We start from the raw sequence: 14,320 nt of genomic DNA on the forward strand, positions 1-14,320 counted from the left end.
AAGATTTCGTATGCAACCTTTACTAATTTTTTAGTGTTCTATAGAGACTAAAATTTGCCAATTTTATGGCTACTTCCCACCTGCAAGAGGTATGTTTAAACATTTGCAGTATTTTCATTTTAGGTAGTGAGGAACAAAAATTGTTTTCAAAGACAGCTGCTGCTTCTTCAGGGGCTAGTCACTCAGTTTGAATCTTCAAACCATCTAGTAATCATCAGAAGCTGTGCTGTTAATTTTAATTAAAATTATGTATCTGGAGAGAGTAGCTCACTGAGATAAGACTGAACACTCTCTTCACCTGTAGACTGCTAGTTCAAATCCAGTGCAAATCAGCAATCAAAGTTCCTGCCATCTGAGAGTTCTTAAGTCACCTGTGAGAAATGAATCATCCTGGTTCAGTTGTTACCCAGGGTTTTCAGAACCCACAGCAAAAGTAACTTTACTGTTTCACTCCATAAGGTGTCAAGTATAAATCATTGGGAACACAGCAATTCCATCTGATGAAAGATTAATGCAAGTAAGCATGCTCTATCTAAAACTGCAGTTTATTAGCTTTAAGCACACACAGACATGAGCAATAGGTTTAGAACATCCTAAATATTTAACTAAAATCTGGAATGGTATTGGGTAATTAAAGAGCAGGTTCACAGTGGCCAGTTGTTCACCTACCAGGGAGAAAAGGTGTCAAGAAAAATCTCTCTTAAGATGGCTTCAGAGGACTGCTCCAGAATACACTTAGTCTTTTATAACTAACTTCTAAAAACACAAGTCATAGTAACACCTACTAAATTATCAAAAGTTAGGAAAAGTGATTAACTACGTAACAAACATTCCTAACAATCTTATAATACTTCTATATCAAAGGCGCCAAAATTCAAGGTTCTCCATCCACTTACTTTCTTTGTCTCAATTGTTGACTTTGTCTCCCCTCCTCCCATTCTGCTTGGCAGAAACTGGCAGCTATTTTTGACTTGGCCTTCAACAGCCTGTTTACTCAAATTAATCCTTAACTATGTGATGTTCTATTTTATTAAGCCATGGTAGCTGAATGTGCATAATATGGTTGAAATTAGCTTGATCACATTCTGGGGTACACCCCCCCCAGCCTCAAATCCAGGGTAACACAATCCCTAGTGGACAAGGGCCAACCTCAAACTAATTCAGTTAATACAACTGGAGAGACCCTTAGCAGAGAGATCAAGGAATGAATGGACTAGGGATGTAAATAACATGTAAAAACAATAACCATGTAACTAATTAAAATTCTCTCAGTTAAACGTTTAACCAGGGAACTAGGAGTGTGCTGCAGCACCCCCACATTTTAGGTGGGGCTCTGCTGCCAGCCCTGCACCCGACATCCTGGGGTCCCAGCTGCCGGCCCAGGGGTTTTGCGCAGGGCGGCAGCCTTGATCCCAGGCAGAGTTTAATCATTAATAGAAACAGATAAGCATCAAGCTTCTCCATTAATTGGTTAAACTTTTACATCCCTAGAATGAACAGTAAACTGTTTTCAATCCCTGAAACAGTTCTTCTAGGTCAGCCACCTAGGGCAATGCAGAAAAGCTGGCTCTGCCACTCTCATTGCTGTAGCTCTTTAGCATCCAGCAACTTTGTCAACCACTTTCAAGAGTGCAAAGGAAATCTGATATTCTTGCCTTCACTACTGTATTTGTTTCTGTGGGCATCTGAGAGAACCTGTTTCTTATATTATCGGCAAAGCTTGGGAGCGGATCTTTGTGTATACTGTGCTACAGCAATAGATAGACATCTGAACAGATAATGCAAAAGTCTGATCTTTCAGTACAGTTTACATGAGAACAGGTATGCAGAACTAAAATACTGAACAAAGTAAATGGCACCTGCCACTGCTATATGATGACCGCATTTCATACACAATACAGGAAACCACTGTTGCCTTGGCTACTGTAGTTAGTACAGAAATACACTTTCCTGAGTGCTGGGTGTGGCTGCATGCCTCAGCCATGGAACTAAATCTTCCTTAGGATACCAAATTGTAACTTGTACATTACTTGAATTGGTTTGTCATACATTTTAGCCAACAGCAGGGAAAAGTAAACATTGCAGTTGAGGTATGTAGATAATGTTCTCTTCAGCATTATGATCAAATACTTTAGTGGCTCAAAATATTTTTATAGATTCAAATAGTTTGTTACTAAATGCAAATAATATTTTAGGGATTATCACCGTTTTTGGGAGAGGACTGACACCTTGAACATTAGATAACTGATATGGAGCCTTTCACTGCAAAATTGTTTTTGTTTTGAATCATGCCTAGGTCAGATAAACATGTTGTCTATTTGTTTTAGATGAAATATTTGGTCTTAATCTAGTTTCTAGAAGAAAAATTTGATATACAAAATTCATTGCAACTGTTGCTACTAACTGGACCTTATGGCACGATTTTCAGATGCCAAGAATTGAGCATGGAGAATCACCTGCCCTCTTGCCTCTTCATGTACACTTCCTTGATTATTGGAGAGCATTATCCAGGGGAGGAAAAATTGGTTGAAAAAATTCCTTCTTGACTCTTTTAAATGGTCATCTCATTCCCTGAATTTTAAGATTTACTTTTATCCTGTTTTGTATAGCTATAAACTTTAGCAGTAGTTCATCCTTTCTGCCAAAAAAAAAAAAAACCCACAAAAACACCACAACCTTGAAGTTAATAGAATCAACCTCATGCAGAGTTTTTATCCCAACAAGGGAGAAGTTCTAGAGAGTTGTCCATTAGAGATTTGGCTGCTTTTTTTGATTTTTACATGGAAGGTACTCTACAGTGACTATATAAGTAGCAGTCTTAAAACAAACTGCTGAAGTGGATAGTAATCAATCATTTAATAGTTACTTTACATCTTCCTTTCCAAGGTACTGTACACACATTCATATTCACACCTGATGCTGTTGTAACCCTCCTCCTTCGTCTTGTTGTATTGTCTCAAATTAAAGTATAATTTTTGGGGGTCTGGCACTGTGCTTTATTGGCCCTGTAAAACATCTTGCATATTTAAGTAACAAATATCATTGAGATAGTTAAATATGATATAGCCACTATATGTATGGATAAATGGAGGCACAGAAGTTAAGATTACATAAAATCACAATGAATCAATGAGATAAGGTAGGCAAGATAAGCTTTTATTAGTCCAATAAAAGCTATTATCTCAAATATCTTGTCTTTCATATTCTAGGACCAACATGGCCACAACAACACTGTAAACAACAATGAATCAGCAACAGATTTAGGAAAAGTCACCGAGTTCTGAATCCTAGTTTCCTGCTTTAACCATTAGAGACACCACTAGTTCTTTTTTATAATCCAGGCACCTAGTATCTCAGCAACTTTCAGTTGCAGTGAATATCATGTGCTGAAGACTATACATTGTGTCTAGAGAAGTACTTTGAGATTTAAGTTTACTGATTTTTAATTTCACTGACTGCCCCTTCTACTTATATGTGGAGGGGTTAAAAAAGACTTACCTGTTTTTCCTATACCCTTTGTGATTTTAAGTACTTCAGCCAAGCACCTTTGGTTTACTTCTTTCCAGACTAAGTAACCCTACTCCCACTCTGTCTCACCATATTTTCTTAGTTCCCCTTCTCTGTACCTCTTCTTAGCTTTGTCCCTTCCCTCACCGAGCAATGAAAACAAAACTAGCATTCCACTGCATAGAATTTATTTAATTAGAAGTGTAAGATACCTTTACCTTTTCTCGTTCTCTCATGTTCTTTGGCATTTCAGTAATGATTTAAAATCACAATATATGGAGGAACTAGTAGCAATCCCATGGAATGATGAAATAAGCCACATGCAGCACAGAATATAAAACGCCCACCCTAAATTCCAGCCCTGAGCAACATCTCGTCTCTCTCTTCAACAGAAATTGGCCCAATAAAAGATATTACTTCATCCCTCTTGTCTCTGTAGTACTCAGTGTAGGCAGATTTGTTTTTTTTAAACTATGCCTATTTAATGTCATGGTCTTAGACTGGCACTACATACTGTGACTTTGTAGTGCTTTTATTATTTTTTTTTAAAAGGACCTGTCAATGCCTTATTAAAATGCTAACCACTTCTAGTTCAGACTCACCATGGCAAAATCAATTTCAGTAATGATACTAATGTCTTCTATAATCTATTGAAGCCTCTATCATTTGGAACATTAAAAAAGTATGAATGATTAATGAGCTGAGCATCCATCATTTAGATGAATGTGTTCATTTTTTTGATAGGGTGGTGCAGGTGAGCATTGTTCACTGAAATGAGAAAAATACCATTTCTCAAATTTCATGCATAAAAACATACAGAACTTCAAGTTTCTTTGAAGATACAATTATCACCCTTCTCTTACAATTTAGCTAGTAGACATTCTGCAGGTATTCCAGTTGCTAATGTGTCCTGTTGCATTTAGAAAACATATTTCTACTTTGTTAAACTTGCATGAGAGTTTAAAGAATACAGGATGTGTATTATACTGCTTCCTAATTCTTCTCAAGTTCCTTTGTATATTTTGTGCCAAAGTTCCTCCCCTACCTTGGTGGGTCTTGCGCTTATTGGCAGATTTGCTCGCCTTGGAGCTTCACGGCAGCCCTCAGCTTGTCCGTTTTTCTGAACCCCCCAGTCCAGGTCAACTTCTCCTGGGTCTGACCAGGAGTTGGGGGGATTTGGGGGGAACCCAGGCCCACCCTCTACTCTGGGTTCCAACCCAGGGCCCTGTGGAATGCAGCTGTCTAGAGTGCCTCCTGGAACAGCTGTGCAACAGCTACAAATCCCTGGGCTACTTCCCCATGGCCTCCTCCCAACACCTTCTTTATCCTAACCATAGGACCTTCCTCCTGATAATGCTTGTATACCTCAGTCCTCCAACAGTCTGTGTTCTCACTCTCAGCTCCTAGTGCCTCTTGCTCCCAGCTCCTCACACGCACACTACAAACTGAAGTGAGCTCCTTTTTAAAACCCAGGTGCCCTGATTAGCCTGCCTTAATTGATTCTAGCAGCTTCTTGATTGGCTGCAGGTGTTCTAAGCAGCCTGTCTTAATTGTCTCCAGAAGGTTCCTGATTGTTCCAGTACCTTCCCTGTTACCTTACCCAGGGAAAAGGGACCTACTTAACCTGGGGCTAATATCTGCCTTCTATTATTCTCCTATAGCCATCTGGCCCGACCCTGTCAAAGTGTTATTTACTCCTTCTCATTACACAAGAACTGGGGTCACCAAATGAAATTAATAGGCAGCAGGTTTAAAACCAACAAAAGGAAGTATTTTTTGACACAGCGCACAGTGAACCTGTGGAACTCGTTCCAGAGGATGGTGTGAAGGCCAAGACTATAACAGGGTTCAAAAAAAGAACTAGATAAATTCACGGAGGATAGGTTCAGCAATGGCTATTACCAGGATGGGCAGGGATGGTGTCCTTAGCCTCTGTTTGCCAGAAGCTGGGAATGGGTGGCAGGGGATGGATCACTTAATGATTACCGGTTCTGCTCATTCCCTCTTAAGCACCTGGCATTGTCCGCTGTTGGAAGACAGGATACTGGGCTAGATGGACCTTTGGTCCAACCAGTAGGGCCACTCTTATGTTCTTAATGGTGGATTATATGCCACCATTAACCTGGCTCACCCCACCCCATCCGGAAATGCAAACAGTAAACATGCCTTGCAAATGAATTTACACGTTTTTGCTAGGGCATTCCTGTTTCTTAAAAATAATAACTTACATAGCCATGGCTGTAAGTGTGCTACTCTGTAACCACTCAACAGTTTAACAAGCTACCTGCAAACAGTTAACTATATAAGGATGGGGGGAGGTGGAAATGTGTTCCATTTACTAATTTAGTCCATTTCATGTAAAGGGCACCTGGGGCTAATATATCTGCCTTCTGTTACTCTCCTGTAGCCATCTGGCCCAGCCCTGTCACAATTTGTATTCAGACAAATTTATGACAAAATTAAAGTTTAGTACATAACTAATATAGGGTAAAGTACATTACAAAGATGACATAATATCCCCAATCAAGCATTATGAACCCAGAAAATTCAGACTTGGTTAAACTTAAAGAAAATCTAAACACATTCAGGTATGGACATGTACAGTTCCAGCACCCAAATAACCTTAACTCAGACCTGCTAATCTGAAGAGAAGATTAGATGCTTGGAAAACAGATCAAAGAGACCATTGGTGCTGAGGCTATTCCAAACAGATTTTTAGTGCAAACCTTAACTATAGAGCTGTAATTGGTGCCTTCATAGTAAATGCATAGAATGTGAAATGGATGTTTTCCTAACTCTATTTTAAACTTTTGAGGCATATTCCAAAGATCTTGTCTCAAGTAATGAAGCCATAAATAAAAATGGATAATTCCAAACATGAAGTGTGTTTCCTGCCATGAAGTGTGACTGGTGAAAGGGAATCCATATCCACAGACTCATCAGGAAAATAGGGAACACCCCCTTTAAATCTGCTTCGAAGGTGACCATTACAATTCTGCCTAACTTGAGCAACCCTGCTCATTTAGACACTTGGTGTGTTATGTCATCTGGTATACGCAAAAAGAAAAGGAGTACTTGTGGCACCTTAGAGACTAACCAATTTATTTGAGCATGAGCTTTCGTGAGCTACAGCTCACTTCATCGGATGCATACTGTATATAAAGTCTGCTGCAGTTTCCACGGTATGCATCCGATGAAGTGAGCTGTAGCTCACGAAAGCTCATGCTCAAATAAATTGGTTAGTCTCTAAGGTGCCACAAGTACTCCTTTTCTTTTTGCGAATACAGACTAACACGGCTGTTACTCTGAAACCTGTCATCTGGTATGTTATGTCAATCCTATAGCCTGAACCTGATCAACTGACGCCTCAGGCAGATTGGTAACAGAAGTCAGTCACATGGAAGCATGTGGTAAGGATTTTACCTTGAAACAGGTCTAGTTAAGTTTTAACTACTAGACAGCCTTTTATCTTTTTCTCTTGTAGCCATTTCTGACTTTAAACACCTTATACTTGTACTCACTCAAAATCTACCTCTTCGTAGTTCAGTAGTTTTGATTTATTTTTAAATCAAAACTAATCCAGAGTTCACTGGTTAAACTAAACTGGTAAACTCCAGATGTTAGAGGTCCGTTGCCCCTGTAAGAGGTCAATATTCAACAGTTTTCTATTTTAACTGAACTGCCCAGGAGCGGGATGGACAGTGCAGCAAACATGTTTTTGGGAAAATCTGGGATTGTGTATATGTTGGCCCTCCCTCCAAATAGTAAGCAAGGCTGGTGGAAGCCAGCGTGTGACTAGAGCATTGCTGACAGGCTGCTGAGGTCAGAGCTGCTGGGCCAGGGCTCCAGCTATACACCAACCCTCAGGGTGTGACCTGCATGCTGTTAGGCTGCTTGTGAGTGGCCCAGGTTGGGAGCTACAACGGCAAAGCATTGTGAGGAACCCAGGGTTACAGGGCAGGTGGTGACACAACCTCTCACTGGTCTGGATTGCACCCTGGAATGTGACAACAATCTCAACACCATCTCCAGTATAAGAGATTTTAAATTATGCTACCAGTACTTGATCCCCACATATCCTTTGGAGGTTGTTCAGCACTCTTTTTGCACAACTGGAGTGCAGTGGCAACAGACAAATGGGTATTAGATATCCTATCTGACTATGCAATAGAATATTTTCCTACCTCCTTCAAAACTATTCTTTTTCAGGGACCATTCTCCTGAGAGGATTCTCAGGCAGGAGGTGGAGTCCTCTTTTCAGCAAAGAGCAATAGAGCATGTTCCTCTCCAACACCAGGGAACAGGCTTTTTACTCAGTGTACTTCCTCGTACCCAAAAAGAAGGATGGTTGGAAACCCACTCTCGCTCTCCACAATTTCAAATGCTTTATTTGCCAGCTGAAATTTTGCATGTTCACATTGACATCAATAATTCCCATCCCTAGAAAAGAACATTTGGATTACCGCACTCTATATGAACGACGCATACCTTCACATGGACATTCATGCTGTCCGCAGGTATTTGCTCAGATTCATGGTGGGCCCCAACCACTTCCAATTCAGAGTGCTCCCATTAGGCCATGCCACCCCCCTCAGGAACTTCCTGATAAGAACAGCTCGATCATTCAGTGGCCCCACTGGTTGTTTAGCAGGCTTCCTGCTTCTTATGTACTTAAAAAAAATTTGCTATTTTTTGAGTCTTGAACAACTAGCCAAATTCTTTTTTGGTCTTCTGAATTATATCTTTATACTTCATTGACCAGAGTTTATGCTCCTTTTTATTTTCCTCACTACAATTTAAGTTCCACTTTTTAAAGGATGCTTTTTTGCCTCTCACTGCTTCTTTTACTTAGTAAGAGGACCAAAAAAGTGCCCCTGTGGCTATGTTTATCAATGTTATCCTAGCTTATCTACCACAGGGCTGGTTTAGCACCATCAGTGACATGATTGTTGTGTAACCTGGTCTCTCAAACACCAGTCAAGACTTGTCTTTCCCTTCTGGGTCATGTGGTTTCATGCACTTATGTTACCCCATTCACCAGATTCAGCTTACATTGCCTACAGGCATGGCTCCAAATAGTGTATTTATCAACCAAACACATCATGAATATCATACTGACAGTTTCTTCCAGAGGAAGATCATCTCTAATGTGGTAGAAGGATCTCCATCAAGTATGTACGTGCACTCCCTTCCTATTCCCACACTGGACAAAAATTATTACAGCTGCCTCCCACGCACTTGGACACCCCAAGAGGACAGGATGCACATCAAATCTTCTGGAATTTCAAGCAGTCTGAGAAGCTTGCAAGGCCTTTCAGCAATTTATCTGATTTTGTCAAACAATAAAAGTACCATCTTTTTCATCAACAAACAAGGAAGGTCAAGACCCCACTGTGTGTAGAAGCAGTCACCCTATGGAATTAGTGTATCAGGAATCGAGTCACCTTGTCAGTAGTTTACCTTCCAGGAACTCAGAATGTGTTTACAGACACCCTCAGCAGGCATTTCAGCATCAATCACAAGTGGGAGCTGTATGATTTGGCAGTGAACAGTATGTTCTCTCAGTGGGGACCCCCCCCATCTAGGAGCTGTTTGCTTCCAAAACAAAAACAGGAAATGCAATATCTACTGTTCCAGAGGAGCTCCGACTCTATAATTTCAGGGCAATGCTCTTTTCCCCTGGTCAGGACATCTGACGTATGCCTTTCCTCCTCTACTAGTCCTGTCTTGCATCCTACAGAAAATTTGACAGGACAGGGCAGAAGTCATTCTCCTTACCTCCAACTGGCCCAGAGAATTTTGGTTTACAAATCTTCTAATATCTTCTGATCAACATCCAGTCCTTTCCTGATATCTTAACTCAGGAGAATGGAAGGAGCAAACATCCCAACCCTGAAGCACTTCATCTCATGGCTTGGTTTTTGATGGGTGTTTACCCAAGAACACTCCTGCTCTTAAGCCGTACCAGCCATCTTTAACAGCAAAAAAAAAGAGGTCATTAAGAAATGCTGTTCAACCAAGTGGAAGTGTTTTTCCATGTGGGCTCAACTGAAACATGTAACTTCTGAGTCAGCAAATATTTCCCTTATTCTGGACTATCTTTCTCTCTCTCAAAATGGCTGAGCTCTCTGTTTGAATCCACCTGCTGCCATCTACTGTCAGATGGTTAGTCAGTTTTCACTCACCCACTGACTGACAGATTCTTGAAATCTGAGTCTAATCAGAACCTTCCTACTAGTAAGGAAGCCTACCCCTCACTGGGACATAAACCTTGTCCTTTCAGCACTCTTTAAGCCTTCCTTTAAACACCTAGCCATATGTTCCCTGTGTCACTTACTGATAAAAGTCGAATTCCTTGTGGCCATCACCTCAGCCAGAAGGACAGTGAGTTTGGAGCCCTAATGGTAGATTTGCCATGCACTATATTCTATAAAGACAGTCTCATTTTCAGAGTTCCACTTGAGTCAATCCACTTACCTGTTTTTGATGAAACCACGTTGATCTTAAGAGATGAGGAGACTTAGTTCCCTCAATATGTGACGAGCCTTGGTTCTTCACCTACGAAGGAGTGGTTAGGCAAGGTTCTGTGGCCTGCAATGTGTATGAGGTCAGACTAGATGATCATGATGGTCCCTTTCAGCCTTAATGTGTACGAGGACAAAACCAATCAGAAAATCTCTGAGACTATTTCTCTCCAGAGCCAAATTCCAAGGTCAAGCTGCATCTTCCCAGAAGATCTGTAAATGGATCTCAGTCTGTATCCTACTCTACCACCAGCTGTCATATCTTCCTCCCCTTTATGGGATAAAGTCTCATTCTACAAGAACACAAATGACATCAGTGGCATCTCTTTAGGAAGTTCCTCTACTTGACATTTGCAAGGCAGATATGTGGTGTTCCATCACAGTATTCTCTAATACAGGACACCTCCACTGATGTATCTTTTAGGACAGCAGTCCTTCAGAAGGCTCTGCAATCTGCATCCTTGCATCCTCCTCCTATTTGAATACTGCTTGTCAGTCACACACAAATACATGTGGGGACTAGCACTCAAAGAAGAATAAGTTACTTACCTTATAGTAACTGGAGGGTTTTCCAGACGTATGGTCCCTATCTGTATTCCACTGCCTGCCCTCCTTCCCCTCTGCTTTGCATTGTTCCTGGATTTGCAGTAGAGAAGGAACTAGAGGTAGTCAGTCTGCTCTGCCCTTTATGCCCTTGGTATGGGGCATGAGAGCAAGGGCACAAGCCCAGACCAACAGACACTGCTTGCAAGAATTCTCCAACTCCAGGTGCATGGAGCACTTGCACACCCACAGCCTCCAGCTATCTCAGTTCCATGGTTCTCAGAAATTAAAGCAGAAGAAGTCAGGTAAAAGGCTGAACATTCATCCGTTTTAATTCTCTCTCTCTCTCTCAATTGCAACCTGTGGAGCTCCAACTTTTTGGTGGCTTCACTTTCACTCACTTTCCTGTCCCTACTTCCCTTACCCGAAATAAGCAAACAAAAAATTACAAACCAGTACCCACTTTGTCTATTCTCCAACCAACACACTTAAAACTCACTTAAATCACCACTAGAGATCACAGTCCCAGTCCTTCCAACCCTGCCCTAAGAATTGGGGCTCTCTGTTGATCAGGAAGGTAGCCACGAGCCAGTTTAAACCCAGACTATTTATCCAAAAACCCTTGCTTTGTCTGAATCCAGTCTGAACTAGTATATGCCTACCTCTCCAGGAGGGTGGTTGCTCTGGGGATGTTACAAACTGAGTGAATTTGCCTAATCACCCCCTGCTGTTCTCCTATTTACCCTTCCCATAGAAATAATCTTCAATTCCACAATAACATATACAACTGCATTTTTAATACAAGGGACCCTGAATGTATTAATTTAATTCAACAACATTCATTAATAAACAAATTTATTAACTATAAAAGGCAGATTATAAAGGATAACAAACAGAACAGATTACTGAGCAAATAAAACAAATACTAAGCTTCAGATCTTAGAGACTGGTTTTAAGAAGTAAACATTTCTCACCCTAAATGTTATTTTAGGCAAGTTGTAGAATTTGTGTAGCTAAGAGTTCCAGTTATTTCTTCTTCATAAAGTGTCAGTCACCCCTACTGTACTGGGAGGTGGTTCTGGAAGAAGGGAGAGGAACAGCCTGCTGATGTTTATCCTCCCAGCTCTAGCTCACCCCAAAAAGCAGAGGGAGGATCTAGTCTTTACTTTTCAACTTAGAACTTGTAATTAGCACCCAGGATTGATAGAGCACCAGTAAGGAATGGCATTTTTGTAGGAAAGTTTTATTGCTTAATATTAACAGTTTGGTGTCTACCTAAAGTGAGTTATCACATACTCAGTTTTGTAACATGTCCTTCACTGTACATATATACATTATAGCCTCCGCTGTCTTGTCAAATCATCATTTAGGCCTTGTGGTTTCTGCCAACTGTTTAAAAACTTATTCATGTGAGTCAATGGGACTATTTATGAGACTAAAGTTAAGTAGGTGCAAGTGTTTGCAGGGTCAGGGACCTGTTTTATTTCTGTGAAGGGACTATTTAAGGCACTCTAAAAAGACAATGAATTCTGTATTTATCTTCAAAGGATGAAACACTACTACTACTGTCAAAACTGTCAGCCAAAAACACATTTGCTATCCACAGCTTTGACATTTAGAGCCTAGAGATGAAACTTACTTGTCAATCAAATCTGTTATAAATCGATGTGACACCAGTTCATGGGTAAAATGTATTTAACTGACAATTTAGGTGTGCAGAATTTAGGAATATATGCCTGTTGTAAATTATATATACCAGCCACACACCATTCAGAAGCATTCCAGGCAAACCCGTTTGCAGATTCAAAACCTCGTCTGCTATTTTTAAAAGCCATTTTATACTACCTGTTTAATGTTTTATAAGTGGACACTAACAAAATCTAAAGATGTGTGTGTTCAATGTTTATATACATAAAAAGGAGGCCTGGAAAGAAAATGACAGAAACAGGTAGTTAGGTAATAGCAATCTTTCATAAAGTGCTCTACCATTTATATTTCCAAAATCATATGAGAAATACAAACAAGTAATCAGACACTACTGTTTCCAACCTAAGGAAGAATAACTACTGAAGCTGTAACCACAGCAAAACATCTGGTAGAACAGCAGCCTTGTTATAGTTATGCACAATTAGCTGAAGGTATATGGCTGTGGGAGAGAAGAGGCCTAGACAGAGCACACTGTATTGGCTGGCACTTGGAGCTATTGCCAGCATTGAGGCCACTCTAAAGTATACCAGGGATAGGAATGGCCACCCAGATTTGGCATTGCAAACTGTTTCTTTGCAACTCCCCTCCCTGGCTCCTGTATTTAGTGTCTTTTTCTGAGGACTGAGGCAAAGATTTTTCCCTCCCTATTTGAATATCATTGTTGTCACAGACTCCACACAAATTGCAATCCCATCTCATGTTAATTATAGGAATTTCTAGTGAGATATAAATATTCCCATTTGGTATCAAATGGATATAATCCAGTATAGAAACCTAAATAAACCAAAAATATTGAAAAAACAACATTTCATTAACAGAAATTGCATGTACATTTATTCTTTACTGTACTTCTACCTTCATGGACTGTGGCATCAGTAGAATGCTAAGAGACCATGAAAATAAAAACCACAAAGAAGCAATTCAGGTTAAAGCAGCAAATCAGACAAACTACAACTTTATTATTTTAAAACCAGCACAGGAGAAAACAGTGATAATGGATTAACAAGTTTAAAATGTTGAAGACATTACACTTTGTGTTATACTGAAAGGAGTGTTAAAATATAATGTATATGCCTGAAAGCTTGAGCACGGACTACATGTGCTTATGCTGTATCAGAATATACAAACATTCTTAACTCTCAGGATTTAAAGACATGAAGAAAATCAAAGTAAGCTTCTAATTTCATGAGAATAGGATCTGACAATTCAAAATGAGAACACCTTTACATGAGGGAAAGATGAAAATAAGTAGTCATGCTGTTGTACATACTGAATATTGGGGGGGGGGAAGAATTCAAAATAAAAAATTCTTGACATTCAAAAAAATCCAGATTCCTGTGAAACTGAAACCTAAATATTACATTGCCTGCATTATATCATTAGAACAATACCTTATGCATTAAATTCAAAATTACATTTATTAAATGGCATATATTTCAGATTGGCAGAAACCCCTGACAACATCAAAACAAAGCGTGCAAAATATAAATGGGTAGCTAGAAATAAATATTTCCTGCTAATAAGACAAAAACTTTTCCTCTTCCAAGTAAGCCTTTGTACAAATAATCAAGTATCAAGTACCTTTTACAATTTAGTTTAAAAATAAGACTACCAATTAGGTAACAATTTTAGGGTAGGGAAAAGTAATAAATGTATTAAAACATTAATTGGTTTAATCAGGAAAAAAACCCACTGTCGCTGGTGATGCATCATATACATAATTTACATTTGGCTTCTACTTTATTGCCAATACAGTGAAATGCTGGTAACCAGTAGTATCTTACAATATGTTCTATTTTTTAAAGACCAATTTTTCACAATACTGGCAATAAGATAGCATTTATTGCTAGTGTTCCATCTTCTAACATTTGGGGTTTTGAGTGACAATACATAAGTGTTAAGTATCAATTTTTATTCACCAGTTAAAAAAAAAAAAAAAAAAAAACAAACCACACACACAGACACACACACCAAATAAACTGATGTTATTGTCACATACCTTAAAGCAGTTTCTTCTAAATGTGTGAATTTTGTTGCTT

Source organism: Lepidochelys olivacea (assembly GCF_965140295.1).
Source record: "Lepidochelys olivacea isolate rLepOli2 genome assembly, chromosome: 2".
NCBI classification, from domain to species: Eukaryota; Metazoa; Chordata; order Testudines; family Cheloniidae; genus Lepidochelys; species Lepidochelys olivacea.